Raw genomic sequence first — 23,716 nt, 5'->3', positions numbered from 1 at the left:
TGTTCCCCTACAAGGAAGAAGAAATCAACCCCCTGTGGTCAGCATTTTCTTTCACCCAAAATGCCCTATATCGACACTGCACTAGTCTGGCCCCGATTCAGCAGAGCACTTGTCCATTTATTTAAAGACTGCTGAATCAAGGCCAGAGGTACCATCCTGTGCTCAGCAGTGAACTAATAAGCCAAATATTGTGGAGTCAAGTTCAACATACCGAAAAATTCACATTTATCAACTTGTATTCCTGGAAGTCTCCACGTTTCTGAAAAAAATTTGGACTTTCACTGATAATACTCTCTGTATTGGAGGTGCAATATGTTGCATCTTCTTTCCTACTCAGTAAAGTTTTAAAAGTATTTACAAATACTCCTGTAAATCATTGGTACAACAGCCTCCAATAATTGACCCATAAAATGTGTGTAATATGCAGAGCATATGGAAATAAAGAAAGCATTGTAAGAGACCAGTTCATTTCCTAGGGTAGCTAGAAAAGGAAATAAGGAAACCCTGGACAGCTGATGAGAGAGCCTAAACAATTCTGTTTAAAGGGAGAAAGTTTAAAGTTATTATTCTTTAGCAAATCATCCTGAATGAATTTCATCATTCTTGATTCAAATGTGGTTTTTTGACACTTTAATTATAAAGAAACCATTCCTGAACTATACAATATGAACAGAGATGCCATAAGTTTAAGTAAAATGCTATTACCAGCTCATTTTGCAAAATTCACAGCCTCATTCAAATTAAACAGCATTTCTCTACAACAGATGAAGTGAATATTACAAAAATGAAATTGTATGCATGGGTTCAGGAATATTTTAACTATTTTATACTTTCTATACATATGCATGCATGTGTGTGTGTGTATGTGGTTGTCAAAATGGCATGCTTGCAGTTTAATAAGTATATTTTTTTCCTCACAGTAAAATACTCTTATGTTCCTGTAAATTAGAGACATTCACTACAGCAGTATAATGAAGCAATGTTCATTAAAACAGGATGTGTAGGTAACACATTTCTATTACCACATTACAGCATCCACTTAACTAAAATACAGACGACTCTACGAATTCACCTAATTTTTTTTGCTTGTATTCTCCTGCTCTTCATTTATTACTGAGCTACCACATTTATACACATTTGGACAAATTTGCTCCAGAATAAAGCACAACCAATCTGCACAGTACAATGTTTACCTCTCACCCCTTGTCTTTTTTCTTTCCTTCTCTTCCTTTTTCTAGTCACAAATCATTTTCAAAAGCTTTGACTGATTAGTTGTCAGTTTTCTCCCCATTTTAAATTTAACAAAAAACCAAAGTTGAGCTCAATTTGTTTTTCTTTAATAAACACATGCTTCTGAATAATGCAGGGTAAGCAGTTACTTCAGGTATTACATAACACTGTAGCTCAATTGATAACATTTTCAGCCTGTAAATCAATTGCTAAATTTGTATGACAAGCACAGTTCGTGTGACATTTAAGCAAGTGACTCACTTTACAAATTTATGGACTCTTCTCTTCCTATAATGCTAGAAAACCAGGAAGCTTTAGTGCTAAAGTATTTTGATTCCAAAATGTTGCAAACTCTGTTTCATACTTAAGGGATCTCTGTTCCTCTGCCATGCAGCAAAAGGGCACTGCAGAGGGTACAAAACATAAAGGGAGACAAACTGTAAGAAGCCCTTTTCAACATCAGCCAGGAGTGAATTGGAGCCCTTTGCTCCACCATATATAAAGGAAAAAAAAAAAAAAAAAAGCAAAAACCTTTAAAAAAACTCTTTCCTTAGGGAACAGAGCAGACATTTGTAGAACTTCTTTTCTTATAAGGTGTCCTCAATTCAATATTAGCTGAGGGAGAAAAGCAAGATGATAGTTGCAAAGAGAAGCAAAAGCACAGCAACAAACCTAATGTCCCATATTACCTCACATTTTCACATTCAGGGTAGACAAACATGCAAATTTAAAAAAACTTGTCTGGTTACACTGAAGGTAAATATGGTGATATTTTTGTCCCACTGGCATTAAGGCAGCTCAGGCTTTCCCTGAGTTACTCAGTTCCTTACTGTACCTCCTTTGTCCAGCTCTATTAAAATACAGCACATGCAGAAGGGTATTAATTCAAATTGCACAGTTGTATATACACAGACTGACCTGATTTATAAGAACAGTCTTCAGTAAGTACTTAACACCTTGAATCTCCAGCTCAGCTGCACTCAAATAACATATATTGGACTCAATTCTCACCTCAGCTTGCTCAAATGCAAAACTCCCTGTGGTTTGGGGAGCTGGTGGCTAATCAAATGCCAACCAATTAATGAAAAATAAGAGGTAAGATATTAGCTACACTGAAAACCACCAGCCAGCACAACAGGAAACAAGGCTGAGTGAAATTATAATTTCAGAATGCTATTAATTATTTGCAACTGAAGAAGGAAAACCAGTCTTGTGGTTAAGAACCTGTAATAGGACTTGGGACCAGACAAGTGACTTGCTTCTTGGTTGTGTTAAAGTTTCTCTGAATAACTTTGTGTTGGCCAATTTCTCTCCCACATCATTATCTTATATATGACATGATAACACCTACACCTGTTTGTCTTCCTGCTTCTCTGTCCTCTTTCTTCACCTTCACCCATAGAAACACTGGTATGGGAAGTACCCTCTCCTAAGGGCCTGTTACATTTTTTTTTCCCTTTTCATGGAAAAATACTCCATGGGGTTTAGGTTAAAGGAATATAAAGTGCAAAATTTTACCGTACGATTGTTTTTTTGAAAAAAAGTCTGTTAGACTTGCTAGAGAAAAATGCTGAAGTCTCAGTGAAACTATATCTATATGCTATTCATAAATCACAAATTGTATGCATATAAAGATATTATATATTTCAATCCTATTCAACTTTATCATATCACAAGCCCTAAGCTTGACTGCAGAAGTACTATTTTTCAGCAACATTGAACTGCACAAAACCTTCTGCAAAATAAATAGAATCAGCTATGAATTAAACATTATTCAATCTTAAACAAGTCTGCATATATAATTTTACTATAAAATCAATAAAATGTTTCATTTTTTATTAAACAATATAGTCAGCATTTTTCTCTAAGCAAGACTGTCTTTTGGTGAGGTTCTAGGGCTTATATTATGCAAAACATCAAAGTCCAGGGCCCACTTCATGAATATATATACCTTTTCTTCCAGCAACCTCAGCAATTATAAAACTTGCCTAATTTTTTTTTTATTCTGCACTGAAATACATTAATTGAATGGATGATATGCATGCTTGTTAAACCACAGGGGGTTGAGTGACCAGATAAAAGCTTTTTTTACCCTTATCAGGAGGCCATACCAATTGACTGAAAGACTTAGTTATCTTCCCACAAATATAATCAATGAAGCTTAAATTTAATATTACATAAGACAAAAACACAGAAATGCATTTTTGAGTACACAGGAAAAATAAAAGCTTTTAAAATAGTTTTCCTCCTCTTTTTTAGCAGTCTGTGCAGCGTGACATATCCAAGCACATTGACTACATTAATACATGTATGCCTTAATAGATCAATACCCAGAACACACTTGCTCATAATGCATTACAGATGGTTCTCTGCTAATTATTTACATTTTGCTGTATGGAGGCTGTGTTGCTCACTGCTTTGATGATACTTTGAGTTACTGTTTTGATGACTCCAAATAACTTTGAAGACTTCAAGGTGATGCTGTGTTCCACTTACAAGTCTTCTCTTGCTCTTATATATGTGTTAGCATGCAAATTGGAAGATTTCTATTTACAGGCCAGACACTAAGTGAAAAACAATCTGCATCAGATAATTTAAAGAAGATAGTAACCTATGCTTCTTATCCATTGCTTCTATACTTGACCAGTCAACAATTCAAAATCTAAAAATTATTTCTCTGCTTGCAGTGTTTGTGTTGCTTTCTTAAGTCTTGTGAATAACTATATTCAATATCTATTCCATGTTTTTCAGGAATAAATCTCACACACTGATCTACTCTATTAAGTGTCATCTTCTGTCAATTAGTTTTCTTCATATTATTAAAATATTTATTTTTAATAACAAAAGATACTTTTGGGGGAGAAAATGATATTATTTCATGTAATTGAAAAGAGCAATGCTATATTTATCAGTCATAATATCATTAACTAATTCATCATTCCAAGCATGTACATTTTTTAATATACTATTTCTATTGTTTAGCTAGAACTATGAAGTCAATTTAAATTTACATATTCTTTTCTGATTATTCTGAAGGAAGAATTATATAAATCAGAAGAGCAAAACACTTCAGAAACGGTGTTGTAGAAGTGGAAGAAAATACTTTTTTAGTTTAAAGGTGGAAGAAGGCTTCTGCAAAAACTTCCAAATTACTTTGTTCTTCTGAGTCACTTTAATCCCTTGCAGAGCATATCTTCTGGAGTGACCTCCTTGAACCTTTGTGACCAAGGCAATAAAACACCAAAAGACCTAGAGATTAGAAAAGAGAGTCTTGAAACTAAAAAGGGTGTTCCTCAGGGCTATAAGTTACACCAACAGAGTGAGAATGAATCCCAGTGGGAAGGGAAGATCCTGTATCCCTATCATTAATTATCTGCTTAGTAATCTACTCCCATTATAATTGCAATACTTTCCAAATGCAGCTCTCCTTTCTCATGCCTGCAGCAATGCACATTGTTCCCCGTCTGACAAAACCAGCCTTTGTTTGGGAATCACAAGCTATGTAAACTGCAGAGAAGTCTTTAGGAGAAGAATCAGATCTTTGTGGTGTTTACACTACACATTTCTCTTCAGTGTTTTATACACGTGATTTGCCCATAGAGCCTCACGGATATCCTTATAGCATAATTTAAGAGATATTGATCTACATGTCTAAATGCTGTTTTGTCCTTTGCACAGTTTTACTCACCCTATGTGTCTCCATTATTTGCTTGTTCTTCTCTATTATGCTTGTTCTTTCCTGTTGTTTAAAAATAAAGGAAACCCATTTTATTCTGGGGTACAACTGAGGACACCAAAACCTTGCTCAGAACAACCCACAAGAACCATTTGGAGCAGAGACAAGCACAGTGCATATGTTTAAGAAGAGGAATGTGTTCAATCCTGCCGCTCACACGAGTGGCCTCACCCCGCGCTCCGAGCGCTGCCCGCCCGTCCAGCTGCTGGCCACACTTCTGCACAAACCTGCCAGAGGCACCACGGCCTGACCCCCCCACTGCTGACCACCCCCTGCCACACTGTCCCTGAAGGCACCGAGTGCTGTGCCCTCTGTTTTTATATATTGCAGAACACCACCCTGCTCCTGCCGGGGCTGCCCTGGCTCTGTCAGTGCTCATGCACTGATAACAGAACATCTCTCCTGGACATGGTCCTGGGCCTTGAGAAAGACAGGAAAGAAAGCTTTCAGTGAAGACAATAAGACATGAAATGCATGCCTGCAGTATCACAACAATGTCAAATTTAATATTTATGTCAATATTCTATATGGGCATATATAGTGTAGACAAATTTGAGAGGCTTTCATAATTTTTTGCTCATGTTTTTTTTCCTTTTCCAAAGAGCGCAAAATTATTGGAACACTCGCACTCCTTCAGTTGGCAATGCTATTTTTGCTAAAGCTAACTCCTGATTATATCAAGTATAATTCAGCAATGGCTCAGCTGTTAATGAAATATAAGAAAGGACATTTAAAAAAAGAACAAGGCCTATGGTTTTTGAAAGGATTTGTGGGAATTGGGGAACAGTTACCATTCACTAAGACACTTGTTTTGCCAGCTGCATACGTATATTCTGCCTCCATGAAGATCCCTAATCCACAAAACTGAAACAGTCTTTCAGGAAAGGCAATTGTTTTGTGGGGTTCATTGTTACAAAGGCAAGCAAGATAATCAAGAACTGATCATTTATAATTGTATCTTTTAGTAATAGATATACTGGCTTGAATGTGGAATGTTTCTAAATTACTTTTTAGCAATTCAATATCCTTTTTGCTTCTTTGCTTTGTTTTTTTTTTTTTTAATAACTTGGGACATATTTTATCTTTAAAGTTTGCTGTTTAATTTTCTAATACTTTTAAAACACAGAAGAGAGGTGGCAATAAAGTAATCATTTTACATTAAGCATCAGGAGAGGAGTAATGAAGTGGAATCACAGTGTTCAAGTCCTTCATTTACAAAACACTCTTTTATCCCAAACACCTGCATCTTTCCCCAGGCTAAGGGAGTATTTTGACTTAGACTATTAGAAGCTCTAGTGCATTATCACTTCAGATCACCTACAGCCAACTGATTCTGGGTGCCAATTAATGTTATTACCACCTAATCAAATGCTACTTAATGCAAACTGTGGGCTATACCCTTGGCTTTGTATACAGCCTGAGATTCACAGCTGAAGAGCAGGAACCATTTGCCAAGGGCAGTCTGCAAATATTACACTAAATTCTAAGCCAAGACAGAGAATTAAAAAGAATTACATCTATTTCAAGAGGGAGATCTTATTATAATTACTTTCAAGGTATTATATGCAAAGGTCTTATTGTCAAGAGTATCACAGGTTTAGAGGTTTCAAAAGCATAAAGCTAAGTAGGAGTTCTGTCGGAATATTCCCAAAACTGGAGTGGGGGAAGGGTGGACTAGGCAATCTCCAGAGACAACTTCCAACCTCAGCTGTTCTCTGCTTCTCTAATAATTAGCCTTCCAGGTGGTGGGCATGCAACTGTGATATACAACCGGCTATGGTACACGGCCTTGTGCCCTCTCACAGCCACGTGAATGGCTGCTCACGTACCAAATCCAAGGTATCTCCCTTTTCACCTTCATCTTCCTGAGAAAACACCTTAATCAGCAGCTTGTAATCTGAGGTGGCATTTTCTGAATTTCTCCTATCTTCTCTGCAGGTGTTACTACAGTATTAATGGTAAATGAACAGACACAGCAAGCTTGGGCTTCCTGAGCTCAGGAGAAAGCCCAAACACAAAAGGATTAGCTGCAGCTTTGCTACACTCATATTATTATATGAAACACCAAAATATGCACTGCAACATGTTTTGGAACTTGGGAACTCAGGAAAAACTTTCCTGGGTGATGCCAGAATCTCTGAATCTCCTTGGATTTTTTGTCCCAGGAGCTGCCAACAGCTCGCCTCCAGATCCCATAAGGTCCTCAGACACTTGCAGCTGTCTCCTGGGAGTTTGCTGGTAGAGTGTCATATCCCTGCAAATGAACAAAGAGGAAGCTAAACCTAAGACAATCTTCCCTTGCAGTTATTCTCCAACTCCTGACACCGACAAGGAAAGCAGCACCAACTGTCTTCACAAGCATAAGCACTGGTCAGCATGGGCTTTTCCACCAGATCAAAGTTCACTAAACAGAACATGCACAAGCCTCCTCCTATAAATTCTGATGAGGCAAAACTAGCAGTAGTCATATGATAAAAAGAGCAAATCAAGCTTTCACTTTCCCAGTACAAATTCATGCAAAAGTTCTGACAAAACTTTCTGACAGCCTTAATGCCTTTGTTCTATTCTTTGTCCTGACAAGGAATGACATAAAAACATGAGGTCTAAACCCTAATGCTAATTTGGTTTGACAAATTTATCAGGAATGCTCACATACTCGTTTTTGATCCAGATCAAATGTGGACTTAACAGACCCAATACTGTACTGTGCAGCCACCACCTTCCTGCAAAGGGGAGTGTGTGCTTCTCACACTCCCAGCAAAGACCATCCTATCAACATGCTCTCAGGATTTTGTGTGTCAGAGCAAACAGCACACTTCTCCACTTCTGACTCAATTTCAGAAAATCTTGCACACAAATGGAAATTTTCTGATATCTTCCTGGAATGCCATTCAATTTGCATGGGAGCTGGGCTTCAGTAGCTGGGCCTGTAAAATGTGTTGGGTTAGTTGCAATCCATTCACAGAATATGAGATCACTATCTGATACATTATTTGAAACCCTGCCAAAACATACTTGAGAAATAAGTTATCTCACAAATTATTTCTGAAGAATTTCTTTTCTATTATAATTAAAAGCCACTTTATATACACTAGGCATCTTATTTCCTTAATTATTATCAAACAGTTCCTGAATGGTTTATGCATTCATCCCCAAACACCCCAGCCCGTTATTCCCCACTGGAATATAACATATGCTGAATAATAATTCTATGAATATCTAAATGGCAAATATTCTTTTCCAATATCTGTTTGCTGACCAAACTTTTCATTATCAATTAGGCAAGACTAAAGAAGGCAGAAAAGAGCAGTGTCATCCCAGCAGATATGCTCTAGGTGCTATGTGATGCCTTGAGTAGAGGCACACTTGGACAATCCTGTAGCTGATTTACATTTGACATCATTGCCAAGGGTTCTCCACTGCAAGGGCAAAGTCCATTAGTAGACCACACTGGGTCCCCAGGCCTTGCAGAATCCATTCTTCAAGTTGTGTTTGATTCAAGTTCATCATGCCCAGACCTTAACTGCTGACACCCTCTTGGTCTATGTGGTCTTCTTTGTTTGCTTTTCAGATCCAGCTTGAGAAATTTCTCTCAGAGTTGGTCACAACTGAGTTTTGGTGCCTACTGCTTTTATTCTTCGCTTTACTAATATTTTCTAGTAAATATAGACACAACCATATTCAAACATTTAAAGCATTCAAACAAAATCATCATTATTCTCCTTTGACCAAGTGCCAAAAAAGTTTAAAATAATGACATTCAGTCCCTTAGTAACACCTTTCTCCAAGGTGAATGTGGCAAAGAAACACTCTGAGTTTTCTGGCTTAACTATTTGGATTTTATTACTGTATCACACATGACAATTTGGATTTTATTACTGTATCACACATGACAATAATCCTAACAAACCAGGAAAACAATATTTTATTAGATAATAACCTTGTTCATTAACAAATTAAATTGTTTTTGTAAAGCTTCATGCATCTCTCAGAAATCCTAAGATATGCTTGAAATTGCATAGAAATATAGGAATTAGAGTTTTAGCAAAAGAGAAAGGCAATCAAAGTCCAGGATTTCTGTGTGCTTGAATCTCATATCTAATTCTCAGCCTAACTGCATGAGGTCAGTGCCTTGATTCTAATTCTCAAAGAAGATTACAGGTAAAGTCATTACCATATTAATAGCTGCTTTTAACTTAGATGCCACCAAGGTAGCTGCAACTCCATGTGCTAAAGTTTGCTGTAAATGGTTGCAACCATAATGAAGGCTATTGAAATTTGGCCGTAGAATATTTGAAGAGGTGGAATCTGTGAAACTAACTCCTAGAAACAAGTCAGAAAAATGAAAGTGCAACTATTTTGGAATGGGACTCCAGAATTCAAGGTCCTTTTGACTTAAACCTGCCTTTGCTGCAATGCTACCCACTTATTTAAGAGGTATAACTGTAAAATATTTGTACCAGAAAAACACAGACAATCAAACTGAGAAAAATGTGAAAGAGCAAAAAAGGGGTTTTATCTGGCCAGGTTTTGAACAAACAAAAAGTTAGTAATGCAAATTGCCGACTAAAGTGTAAAGCTTTCTGAAGTTTTGGCTTTTAGACATCAGGGCTTTTTAAAATTTTGTTTGTTTCTTATTGAATTTCTTTTAAGGCTCTTGTTCTAGCCTATTAAGGAAGTGTGTTCTTGCTGTAATTACAAATGAAATTTTTACTCTCACTTCGATGAAAGAGCACAGCTAGTTCTTTTTGAAGTGATATAAAAGAGTCCATGTAAAAGAAAGGAGTCATATTTTGATGTAAGAAAAATCCTGGCTACAGAGTTTCTTCAGAGAACGCTTAAAACCAAACAAAAGTTGCTTGGGAGTTAGATTAATTTTAATGAGCTTCCAGGAACATTTATGACATATCTACCCCAGTGACCACAGGTGGATATCCCTGCTGGGTAACACTTGGCTGCTCCTGAATAAAACAGCAGAGAGCAAACAAACAGAAGAGACGAAAGACAAAAGGAAGATATTTGTGTCAGGCTACACTTAATGAACACCTGCACTTCACAGGCATGGGTAACTATTTACCACCTTCTTCTCTCCAGATAAATATCTACTAAGAAATTAGTCCTCTTTCTGTATCAGTGACAAATTAAATGAAACCCTTGAAGACTGCTTGAAGGAAAACTACGCATAGGTTAATTTTCCTTTTTTGTATGTCAGGAAAATAATCATCAAGGGAGCATCTAATTAAAAAGGACTCAACCCTTTGAGCACAGTTATGCTTGTTGCTTCATAACAGAATGACTATTGACCTGGACATGGAGAATGCAGTTAAACAGATCTTCCAACTTTAATGGTCCAGCTCCTTGGCATCAGAGCACCCATCAGAAAATCACCTGTGTAAACTTCAAACTATCCTCAATAAGAGAAACCACAAGGTATCATTACGTATGGAAGAAAGGTCTCAACATCTATTGCACCACTGCTAGTTTGGGAACTTTGCCCATTTGTCTGGGTCTGCCTCCCTTCCTCTCATTTGCAATGGTGATTTATGCACTGGGGGGCTGGGCTTGTGCAACATATTTATGAGCCCCAGACAAGTTACCCAAACGGGGCAGAAGTCTGAATGCAAGCTGTGTGTGTAGTCCATGTGCCACAGCTAACAGGGGAAAACAGCTAACAAACACCAAAAGTGCCCAAAAGCTAATTTCACAGATAGTGTAGAAGGGCAGTAAAACCAGCAGTACATTGTAGATAGTGCTAAATTAAAGTCCTGATCAGAGCATGGGAAACAACCACTCCCCACTGCACACTGCAAGCATACTAGTGGCAATTCCACAAGGGGAAGCCATAAGTTCCTCCAGAGCTGCCCAGAGCAGAAGCTGAAATTCTGGCATGTCCAGCACAGTATTGCTCACAGGCTGACATCTGTCCCAGCAGCATGTGCCATCCTGCCCATCAGAAGTGTCTGTAAAACACCAGTGTCCTTGCGGTATGATAAACGAGTATGCCAGTACAGGACAGTGTGTTTTTTCAAAGATGCTCAAGGACTGACAGGAATCTGGAATAGCTGAAGAGTTAATTTTAAAGGCTAGATGTAGAAGTCATCTTAATGAAATTTACTTAGGTGTCCAATACAAATTAGCCACCTGAGCACATCCAGGAATTTTGTTCCCACTTAGTTTGAAATCCTGACCACTGGTTGGATGTCTCTTCCTCTGGAGAGGACTGTTCATGTTCAATGAGCATAAATGGAAATTAGACATTAGTCCAGAATAGCCATGGAGGGCCAGATGGCTTAGGCTTGTTTTAGATTAGGACACTTGCATTTAGGTGCTCAAGTATGGATATCTTAATATCAGACTGAACACTGCCCTCAACTTCTGGCCTAGCCTAGGAAAATGTTGTCTTCATGGGCTGAGGAAAAGGCACACCCCCAATAAATTTCCCCAAGATCTGCAATCAGGCAGAAGTGTGTGCAGGAGATTTTTGGCTCCTGACTAAACCAAATGGGTCACTTTCAGACTTTAAACCTTATGAGCAAAGAGCAACTCACAGCAAAATCACAGAGCAGTTCTTCCCCAGGTATTAATCCCTTATTACTTTTTGGTTTGCTTTTAAAATATTCTAGAGGGAATAATTTCATTTAAGTAATATTAGCGCTTCTTTCCATCTATTCATCTTGGTCCCCTCTTTATTTCTCCTACACCATAAATGATAGCATTTTTGCCTCACCTTCTCTCTTTTCTTGTTGTGTGGCCTCAAATGATTCTTTTTATAAGTGATTACACAATCTTCTGCTGCACTGACCTGGATCTGAAGAAAACAGACCTTGTATTTCATATTTTAAATTCTAAACAAGGAGAAAAAGGATGAAAGTTCCATTGGCAAAAGATTTTTCACTCAGATCCTGTATTGTATCTACTGAGGGTTTTGCATTCAAAAATTTTGGATGCACAGGAAGAGAAAAATACTTAGAGAAAGTAGCAGTACTGGTATTATTGCATTAATGTCAAAACAAATGTTCCACGCTCTGATGGCAAGCAAGTCAATCCATCACCAAGGGTCAATTGCTTTTGCTAAAGGTGGCTTAGTTGTCATTAAAACAAATACACTGTTGTGACAAAAGCATCATAGGAATTATGCTCTGTGCCCCTTACAAAAGGAGCCTTGACATCCTACAACAAAACTGGACCTTTGGTACAAAAGGCCAAAAGCTTCAAATACTCTGTGTATGACAGAAGAGAAGAGGAGAGGTCAAAGTGCACCTCCTGGTGTCTTATGTCCTCATAATAGCCGCTAGTGAAAAAATGGATTATCCTAGGAAATTGGCCATATACTACAAAGACAGAGAAAGTACTCTCAGTGTTCTTTGCCAGCCTGTCAAGGGAAATCCTGACCTCAAGTCCTCAGTGATTGAACAGCCAGGTACCCAAACTGTTTCACAATCAACTTGTGACACCCCTTTGCCTTGCCCAACATCCCAATTCTGACTGTGGCCAAACTCCAGTGCTAGGGAGAAGTATATTACAGAATTTGAGATTCTGCCTTGTTTGGGAGGTGTGGATTTGCAGATTCTTTCAAAAATATTGCAAGATGTTTATCTCACAGCGTGTTGATACCAAAAAGATCCCTGCTACACTGTAATCTTCATAAACAAAACAATATATTGCCTCAAACTAAAATAACACAGTAATTCAATACAGAAATTTATAGACAACATGTGACACTTGAATTAATCTCAAAGACTGGATTTACAGTGCCCCCCTTTCTAAGACATCAGGAGAATCAAGCAAACAAAAGTCTATGTTTCTGCACAGAGTATTTTATGTTCAACACTTCAACATTTATGTGCGGCATTATTTACCCTACACAAAAATATAGGTTTTGTGCTTTTCATTTATTCAACACTTTAGAATTGGTAATACCCATAGGTATATTACACCCACAAGTTTATTCCCCTGAAAACGCTAACCTCCAGAAAATCAAATTTTACATGTTAAATTAAAGGTAGCTCTAATTTGCAATCATAATTCACTGTAAGAGATCATTATACAGTATGTGTGCCCAAGGAGCTACCTTATCCTGGTAAGGTACGCCACGCTAAGGACTGCTGTGAACGAATGTGACACATGAGAATGAGGGAAAAGATACATCAAGTAGCTCCAGCTTCTGACTATAAGATCTCCACACTGCTAAAGCAATTCTAGATGTGGCTGATAATCTGCCAGAACCCACCAATCCCTCCAGCCTGGCAAAGGAACCTCACTCACACACTACTCACCTGCAAAAACAAACCATGTCTTTGTAACTATGCAGAAAAAGTGATGCCCCCAGGGCGTCTCCCTTTTTGAATGGTCTTGGCGTTAACTCTTCTGTCGATGAACATTTTATCAAGAGCTCAATCATCAATGTAATCTTTCTGATTACATTGCATGAACAGGAAATTCTCAATGTACCAGTTATTCATATTCCTACTTAGCCTAGATCTGAGCTGGGTGTCCACGTCAATGATCCCTATTCAAAGAAGCCATTCTGAAACAGAGTTGCTAAGGGTCTTCCCAGACAATTAGCAACTGAAATGCTACCCTGCTAAATTACCATTGTTCAATTCTACTCCCACACCAGGGAAGCTCCTGGTTCATCACTATCCTCTTCCTTCAGAGCTAGGAGCAAGAGACCCCCAAAGAAAGCTTGGCTGTACCATCTCCTGCACAGACTCATATACTGTGAGCGGTGTAAAAAGGCAAGGTTCACTCAGGATGATGCTGCACTATCTTATTTAGGGTTGCCTAATATATATCAAGCCTAAATTGCTCCCTGAATCCCAAAGATCACTCCCACAACCCTGCTACAGCACGCAGTAGTGAATAAATCTTCAGAGTGCTACCATTTCTCAAGGTGTCGTTTGCTGTCCTTAACGCAGCAGGAATAACAGAGTTCATGTTCCTTGACAGCCTTAAGTGTCCTGCAGAAAGAGACTGCCCATCCCTCATAAACTACAAGGTTTCAGAGGATTTGTGGTCTGAAACGGGCCAGATGCTCCCTCAGAGCACTTGCAGAGGTCAGAGGCAGCGGTGCCAAGGGTCCTCTTACACTCCTTGTGTGCATTGGCTGCTCTTCTATTAGAAGAGTGTCTTAAAAAGCCTGTATGAAAACAGACCCCTTTGCCTTCGGGCATTGTTTACTGCCACTGATCGCAGCATCAGAGTTACTCTCCCTGATGTGGTCTATCGAGTATTTCCTGCTTAAAACTAATAAGCTGTGAGAGTGTTATTTGTTCCCCCACCTCCCACTTTTTCTAATTTTCACTGCAAACACAGCTTATTTACACTCTGTCTCTTTTAAAAATCAAGTGTCAACCAAGTGCTAAACTGCTGCTATTTGCCAACGTTTCATTAACACCTTATTAACTTCCAACAGCTGAAGGTGACTGGACCCTCACCTCTGTTTATTTCCTCAAAGTAACAGTTAACTGAAGCATCAGGATAGAGGCACCCCTGCAAATATGACTGAAAACAAATATGCATGCAGAATATAATCAGGCACAACTTCAGCCAGATCTGCTAACTGACACATCTAGTTAATTTTATGCACTGTCACATACTATCAAGTTTTGATTTTTATTAGGATGATAATAAAGATCTCTGCTTTTCTACCCTAGCCCATATCAGAAACTGGCTAAAACAGAAATACAAACCTTGGCCAAATTAGGCCACGAGTAGTTTGCTATTTCAGTTTAAATACCAGGTACAAAGGTGTGATCCTCTTGTCATGTAAATCAGCACAGCTCCATTGATTCCCATAAAAACTGTAGTGATTCCACAGCTGAGCCTCCCCCGTGTGTATATATATGTACATACATTCTTCTGTATTGAATTCCAGTCCACATACATATAACTGTAAAAGAAGGGGGGGGGGAAGGCAAGCCCCTAGAAATGGGACTCCCAGAACAGGAGGATGGGAAACATCCTCCTTCAGAGGTATCTCTGAATAAAAGGAATTAAAGCTTTTCTTCAGCTTTCCCCTATTCTCCTGCCCTAAACTCCCTCTCCTACCACCCACTTGTGTGTCCTCATTTATTTTGAAAGAAAAGGGACAGGAGAGCTTAGATATATACATTTGCTATCTCTCTCTCTTTCTTTGTTTTTCAAACCACAAAAAAATCTTTCCTGACAATATATATATATATATATTTTTTTTTTTGATCCCACCCTTCTAAACTATCATTTTGCACACCTGGAAAAACGAACTGATTTGGTGGAAAGCAATATAGAGTTTTTTGTTCCTCTGCCCAAATAGGCAGGGTCATGGAGCTCCAGTAATGCTGGAGGAGCTGGAGCTGGAGTTATGGTTGTTCTCCAGTGCATACTTTTATTTTTGAATGGCATACTGTTTTCTACGACTGCATCACGTATGTATTGACTGCAGGAGCTCAGCTGTCAGAGGGCTAGTTATCACTTTTCACTGTCCAAACAGGAAGAATATAGACATTTCCAATAAGTTAAAGAGGGGGAGGTCTCTTCTATGAATAAGCATTCAAGAACTTGAACTAATCAACAACAAAATTTTCATGCATATAGTCAAAAAAAATCACTTTCTGAAATAATCATTGGACAAGCTGGTAAATCACAAACCAGCTAAGGTGAGAAGAGTAAAAGGAAAGGAATTGGCCAGTATTTAGTCAAAAGTCTAAAGCCCACAAGTACAAAGAATCATATGGGTGATTAATAAAACATGGATAAAATAAATTGGATAAAATGACATAAAAAAATAACATGGATAAAATGGGATGCTGGTGCCACTAACAAAAGTAATGTACCTAGTTATTTCAAGGGCAGAACCTTGAATTATAGTTCTCATCTCAAAATATTGTGTTAAACTAGAACATTTAAAAATATTTGCAAGCTCATAATATGAAAACTAATGTAGCTTATCTGCATTTTTTATTTTGCATCTACCCAGGAACACTCAGGTTTTACTAGTTTTGGTATAGGCTACAGAATAACTTTTAATCTTTTATTCTGTTAGTGTTCATTCTGTTTATGCTTATTGTTACACAGAGACTTGTGTTCAAGGATTTAAAAAAGTCTGCAGGGTGGTATTTTTTACTTGAGGATTGAAATGAATGCTTTGCTCTCAGATCTCTGCAAGTACATTGGACCAAATTTTGGTCTCATTATCACCAATTTAAATCTGGAATAGTTCCACTACTCTCTGTAATGTTACTCCCAGTACATGCTGATTTAACTGAGTTCACAAGCTGGTCCATTGACCTAAGTGGTGTCAGTGGGAATGTACTGTGAAGAAAATTTGATCCACTAAATTCAAATCCTCGAGGTGTTGTTCAAGCAGCCAAGTTGTTTAGAAAGAAAACACTGAACTTGAATGTTGACCCTCCATCCCAGCTGGATCTCCACGTAAACTGTGCTCCTGCTGTAGCCTTTTAAATAGATCAGCAATTTACATTTTAAATAGATCAGCAATTCAAATCAGTGAAATGCCAGAATGTAGGTAGTGTATAGTGAGGAGAATTAGCACTACCTGAAATTTCATCAGCGTTCAGCAGCATAACTCTCTGTACATTTTCTGAGAGCAGGGACTGGATGAGGAGGGGCTGTGAGGATTTGGCGACTGCATGTCTGGACCCAGGGATGGCAGAGGTGGCTGTTAGATAAAGGACAAGCAGAGATGGACATAGTGTCCCAGATTGTCACCAGACCTTGACTGGTGATAGCAGATGGGGTGAAGCATGAACCTTGCTGGGGAGGAACATGACGAAGAAGAATCTTGGACAACTGCAGGAGGCACAACTGTGTTCTGGCCTGGCGTGGTTTGCTTATGTGGATGCATCCCACAGGTATTCAGAGCGTGGGGAATGGAGTATATGGAGCAGGGATGCCACAAGATGATGGCTCTGTGTTCCAATTTGTACTCCTTCAAATGCCCAAATGTTTCCAAGAATAGGAAGCATTTGCTCCTGGGAGTTCTGGGATCTACTTAAACGGATGTGGGTGCCTCTTGGTTTAAATTACAGTGGCCTATAGGTTTTTATATCATGTTCTTCAATTTTAGTGCTACAGTAAGCAGTCAAAATCACACCAAAGATAAATGACTGGTTGTGAGAGCAATGCATAAACAGAGGTAAATGGAAAGGCCAGTGTTAAAGTGTACAGCTTTGGGTGTTTTCTTCTGAAGGTCCCTGCCCACATCAGTCTGTGTCACACAGTGGCTCATCAGGCCCTGCTAGGCAGAGGTCTGTCTGTCCTTCTGCCTTCCCACAGAGCCACACACACAGCAACAGCCGCCTGTCCGTGTGCGCCCTACAATAATCCTGTGGGATTGCTTGTAAGGTAGAAGCAGCCGGTTCTTCTGAATTACTGGTGGGAAAAAATACAACCATCACAGAGTAAGATTTTAATGAGATGTTTTGTGTTCTTGCTGCCTTTTGCAGTGCTTCCTAATTTCGTTTTTTATTTGGTCCCTCTCTTCTCGTATTTAACCATTGCTGCTGGGCAGTGAAAAGACTTGGAGCTACCTTACGTGCACCTTTGACCTTCAGCACTAATCTTACTGTGAATGGGTCAGATGATTTGGGGGTGATAAAACGCTGCTGCAGTTCTCAAGCCCAAATAATTTCCCCGTCAAATAAATGGTGAAGCTTCGGTACTCACGCTCATCTACATCCTTCCTTCGCACACACAAAGAGACTTTAATTGCTGCCGCCAATTAAAGGCTGCGGAGGCACGCGCCCCTCGCCCCCCGCCGTGCCAGGTCTGTCTGTCTGTCCCCCCCGCCGTGTTAGGTCTGTCTGTCCTTGTGTCGAGGAATTCCGGCGCGTTTTATCCGCCTCCCTCACGGCCTGCCACACGGCGCAGAGCGGTGTCACACACTCCGCGTCCGCCTCGAAAAGCATCTGCGCCGATCACAACACAATTATTCTTAGTCCCTCCAGCTCTGGCATTTGTTCGCCTCACACCGGGAGGAAGGATAGGGGGCATTTGCTTGGGATAAACACGAATGACTGTGGGAGATCCTCAGGAGCAGCTCTGTCAAGGAGGACATTTGCCTCCTTGACAGCCCCACGCAGCCTGTCGGCTCGGCTGCTGCTCTCCGCAAGAGAAATGGCAGCGTTTCAGGCTCTTAAGGGTGTGATTGATGGGTGTTGTCGGTCCCTACCTGTCAGCTCATTGCACTGACAGGAGTGAGATCCCCCGGGGGAGGCAGCCTTGCACAGTACAGCCCAGCCGTCCTGCTCAGCGAGACCCCGATGTCCCCGCTCGGCGCTGCTGGCAGGTGGCAATGTGCCTGGCAGGACGGGGGAAGGGCGCACGAAGAGCGGCGAGCGCAGCTCTCGCTGGCGAGGGCCGTGACATCTCTCTCACAAGTACCTGGAGACGCCGGAGCAGGGCTGCCAGAGCAGCTGAGGCAGGCTGGCTGCTGCGGAGCGCTGGTTCAGCCCGGGGTTAGCGCAGATCCTGCTGCTGCAGCTGCAGCTGAGGGGACGGCAGCGGGAGAAACTTGTGGGATGCTGGCACGGCTCCATGGCTTTGCATGTGCAACATTAAACACGTGCGGAGGGTTTGCAGTATGCGCTCCTGAGCCCAAGGGATGACAGAGGTGATAGAAGCATTTACCCCCGCCTGGAGGAATCCCCCACAGATGCCCATGGCAGGGCTGGCACAGGGTAGGTGTGAATTCCTCACCCCACAGGAGCGAGGCTCAATGTCATCTGACTGCTCCTCTGGTTTTGCATCTAACTACATAGAAGGGGCTGGTCAGGAAAATAATTCACCCTAGGAACCAGGAGCTTTTTTTCTGTTTTTGTGTTTGACAGCAGGAGGTTTAGGGCTATTTTTCAACACCGAAGTTTAAAGAGGATCTTTTCATCCACAAGAACATACAAAACCTCAGACCATTCAGCCAGTGTTAACAGGAACAAAGCAACCCCAAGAAAATCCAGCTGCCTTTCAGCTGTCCATTCCCTTTCTAGCTGTCCCCTTCTCTTCCCCACCCTCTGCCCCTCCAAACCAGCAGCGGATAACCTTCGAGCAGCTTGACCTGCCTTTCCCTGCACCTGGCTCAATCAGCACCGATGCTCGGGCCAGGAAACCCCCGCGGGGCCATCCAAAGCCCAGTGAAGTCAGTGGAAATACTCCCACTGGCTTCAGGGGAGGCTGCAGCAAGCCCAGCTTGAAGCAGAGCCATCTTTCCTTTCAAACTTTTGCTCGACAGTTCAGAGCCCGCAATGTCTGTGCATTAATACTTCTGGGGACTTGCTACGGTGCCTGCAAGGCAAGCACTGACGTCACAGCTGGATCTCTGCTTTCAGCTGTGCCTGGGATAACAGTCTCACAGCTTCCCTTTCCCCTCCAAATCAAAGGCAGCGGCTGCAGCTGCACAGACCAGCGAGTCTGTTTAGTTTCTGTGGGCCAACAGCCACCAGCTGTAGAGGCTGCTGTGCTTTTTGCTGGATGGGAGCTTTTAATTCCAATAGACAATGTGTACAAATATTTCCCATACCAAAATTGTTCCATATCTTCCTAAGTTAATTAAATGCTAATTTTCTAATGAGGTGGCAACAATGGCAACAACCTGTTATCAACATGCTAGCTAGGGCCCATAACCAACCGGTGAACACAGAACCCTTGCGCTGTTATTAAACTGCATTCCTATATTAATTAATTACTTTTGCAGCTGTATTATTCTGAAGCTGGACACAAATGTGGATAGCAATTAAATGAAAAAAAACATTTACATCATTTGTAGATTCCAGGGTTGCTTTGTGGAATTTATTATTCACAGTGTTGTTATAGAAACCCCTCATGTGTTTTCATGTCTGCTGTATGCTAGTTTAACAAGAAATGGTGAAAGGAAAACTCAGGATGAAAATGCTATTTGTTGTGGTCTAAACCCAGCCAGCAGCCAAGTCCCACACAGCTGCTAGCTCACTCCCCCACCAGCAGGATCAGGGAGAGAATCCAAGGACAAAAGGTAGAAAACCCATGGGTTGAGATAAAGACAGTGTAACAAGGAAAGCAAAAGCCATGAACACAAGTCAAGTAAAGCAAGGAATTGATTCACTGCTTCCCATGGGCAGGCAGGTGTTCAGCCATCTCCAGGAGAGCTGGGGCCCATCACACATCATGGTCACTCGGGAAGACAAATGCCATCAATCCCAACATCCCCCCCTCCTCCTTCTTCCGACTACTTTATGTACTGAGCACGATGCCACATGGTCTGGAGCAACCCTTTGGTCATTTGGGGTCACCTGTCCTGGCTGTGTCTCCTCCCAACCTCCCCTGCACGCCCAACTTCCTCGCCATTGTGGCAGTCCAAGAAGCAGAAAGGGCTTTGGTTCTGAGTGAGCCCTCCTCAGCAATAACTAACACATCTCTCTATGATCAGCCCTGTGTTCAGCACAAATCCAAAACACAGCCCCATACCAGCCACAGTGAAGAAAATTAACTGAACCCCTGCCAAAACAGCACACTCTTCAATATACATTCAGCATAAATTAAGGTTAAAAAGTTTCCTGAGTTGTGCAATAAGAATGAAATCTTGGAGTTCAGATGGAAGAGTGTGGATGTATCTATCATGGCTTTATGCTCAGAAGAGGACTTAGGTGCTTACAACCTGGCAGAGTTGGAATTTATGTGCTAGCATCCAAAAGAGAGATTCTGCTGTCGGCTTCAGGAGGTTTCCAAACTCTAAGCTCAGCTGCCAGTACGAAAGCTTCCCAGGCATCTTGAATTTGGGTCATACTCAACAGCTCTTTGGTGTTAAAAAGATGGAGTTGCCCAGCATCCACTTCAGGCACCACCTTAGTTCAGACACAAAAATATGTTCCTCTGTTTATCTTCCCCCAGGGCTGGTTTGAGCACTCCAAGAATTTCTACCAAAGAGCTCTGAAATTGGATTTTTCATAAAACACACTGGCAGCTATTGATTTCTTTTGAAATACGGCTGCTGGAGTCCTCCCCTGGTCTAAGTTACTGTAGTATTTGAATGGGATATGAGAGATGCAGCTCAATGCCTGACTATGCCCAGTCAGAGCTCACAGAACCACAGAGGGTCCTGAGTTGAAAGTGACCCTCAAGGATCATCAAGTCCAACTCCTGACCCTGCACAGGACCATCTCCAAGAGTCAAACTATCTGCTTGACAGCCTTGTCCAAACAATTCTTAAACTCTGTCAGGCTTGGTGCTGTGACCACTCCCCAGGGAGCCTGTTCCAGTGCCCATCCACTCTCTGGGTGAAGAACTTTTTCCTGATATCCAACCTAAACCTTCCCTGACACAGATTCAGGCCATTCTCTCAGGTCCTGTCACTGGTCATGAGAGAGAGAAGAGATCAGTGTCTGCTCTCCTCTTCCTCTCATGAGGGAGTTGCAGACTGCAATGAGGTCTCCCCTCAGCCTCCCCTTCTCCAGGATGAACAGACCAAGTGACCTCAGCTGCTCCTCATGTGGCTTTCTCCCAAGGCCCTTCACCATCCTTGCTGCCCTCCTTGGACCCTCTCTAATAGTTTATTATCTTTGTTCTCTTGTGGCACCCCAAACTGCTCCCAGGATTCGAGATGAGGCCACCCCAGCTCAGAGCAGAGCAGGACAATCCCCTCCCTTGCCCTGCCTGTGATGCTGTGCCTGGTGTATCCCAGGACAGGGTTGGCCCTCCTGGATGCTGGGCTGCTGTCAACTCATTTTCAACTTTTCACTGACCAGGACCCCCAGAGGAACATACTTCTCTTGTGATATACTCTAGTCAGAAGATTTCATCTCCCTGGAAGTTACTGTGAGATCTTCATCCCTTCTCATAAAAAAAGAATGGTAATTTCCATCAGGACCACGACTAAGAGATCCAACAGGTGCTCCACTTTTGACAGCCCTGACACCTACTGCCATCAAGAGAGCATTCAGATGGTGGGGAAATGGACAAGTCCTCTTGATGGCATTGAAATTAAAAGCCTGTTAAAAAGCCATTCCAAAGTGAGGAAGGGCATGGGATTTCAGAGTCCTGACTTCCACATATCTGTGTCCTGTCATCAAGTATGCTCCACCCTCCAGCACTTCCATGTGCTGTCCGTGGACCCTGGACACCCAATCAAGGATCAGGGACTGGGAAATTGCATACATCAGTGGTAGAGTGTTGTGATGGATAAAACCTGCACTGGCTTTGAATCCTCTTAAATCCTGGATTTTGTATTTGGGAAACTCCAAATATTTTTCTGCCAGTGGCCAGCATGCTTCAAAAGTACAAAGGACAAACTTTTCCCCACTGTTGCAGAACAGACTATGGTTTATAATGACTAACAGATTTTATTAGGAATAAATTTTATGCACTATGTTTAGATAATGAGGTAATGCACTTCCACATAGAACATTTTACAGCTGTTCTCTTAATGGTATGAATTTCTTCACAATGAACAACAGGTGAGATGCACCTGTAAAACATTAATTTGAGGGCTTCACACAGCCAGTGCAAAGTGTGTGGCCTTCAAAAAGCCAGTGTCCTACAAAGGAATAATAAAATCTGCCAGGAAAATTAAGACATAATGTAAAATTCATGTTAAATCTGTTTAAAACAGCTTGTTTGCTGAACTCAGACAAATACCTCTCAACTGTTTTCATTACATTTACTACTACCTGAGTTAAGTAAAAAAATACAAAGCTGATAGTAAACCGTGTTTGCTCTCTATCACACTAAGGAATAGGCAGACAATTACCTTGGCTGTAATCCTGTGTGCTGTATTCCTTTCTACTTCTAATGTGGATAGAAAAATCCTTAGTATTCACACTTAGTAGTTGATGACAATGACAGTAATAATAATGATGATGATCATGATGATAATAGTGAAATAATTGACATTTAAATAAAATGTTTCCATTAAATAATTCTACAAACTTTGCAAAATGATGCAGTGGGACCATTTTACTCAGATACTGAAATGCAGCCACCTCTGGACTGAATCACAACATCTGCTCAAATATGGGTAAGATCAATCCTCTATGATAGATTAGGATCAGGAGAAGGAAGAAGTACTATTATGTAACAATGAAAGGGAAAGTATTCGAATTCAGGTTTGTAGAAAAACAACAGCTAAAACACCTTTGCTTCAGAGAAAAGTCCTACCAGGTGTTTAGTAATTATTATGTTTTTGAGTTTTGCTTCAACCTAATGGCAAAATCTTAAGCTGTGCAGTGATCCCTGCACTATACTGGAGGAAGAAAAAAACCTGGCTGTGACATACCAGCACTGTAACTTCCCTGGCTGTAAAACATATCCCAAAGAGGTTTCAGGAGGAAGCCTGTTGGAACCATGCACTGAATGAAGTGAACTGCTTTTTAGGATGACTCCTTTCATCCCAACCTATCACTTTCATCTTAATGAATTTGGTATTATTCAGCACAGTGGATTTAATTAAAGATATTTAAAGTATTTAACTTATTAATGTTTTAATAATTAGAAATAAGTATTTAAATCAGTGACTGAATAATGTATATTATTAAATTCTTTTTTTTTTTTTTTTTGCAAATAATGGACTAGGTTTATTAATTTCTCTGTATTTTCAATTCAGCACTGTTCAGAAATTGCAACTCTATTATACTGGCTTGTTGCAAAATATGGTGAGTGCAAAACATCTTATTTAATGCAGCCCAAGAAAACACACATACATGTGGGAGAAAGAATATGACACAGTCTACTAGAGCTCTGCTAAAATCTCAGTGGTGATTAGATACGGTGGTGTGAAAAACACTG

At 40.6% G+C, this 23,716-nt stretch overlaps 1 protein-coding gene across 1 annotated transcript in view; it reads right to left on the bottom strand.

Moving 5' to 3' along the window:
* Positions 1-5,355: 5,355 nt before the first annotated feature.
* Positions 5,356-23,716, bottom strand: part of TRIQK (triple QxxK/R motif containing) — an 85,418-nt gene continuing 67,057 nt past the window's right edge. Inside the window, exon 4 of the transcript XR_014617030.1 lies at positions 5,356-5,386. The gene's annotated coding sequence lies outside the window, so the exon portion shown is untranslated. The remainder of the gene's footprint in view (positions 5,387-23,716) is intronic.

Source organism: Fringilla coelebs, assembly GCF_963513975.1.
Source record: "Fringilla coelebs genome assembly, chromosome: 1".
Classification (NCBI taxonomy): domain Eukaryota; kingdom Metazoa; phylum Chordata; class Aves; order Passeriformes; family Fringillidae; genus Fringilla; species Fringilla coelebs.
The sequence above is the reverse complement of the archived record's forward strand: the minus strand, read 5'-3'. Positions and strand labels throughout refer to the sequence as shown.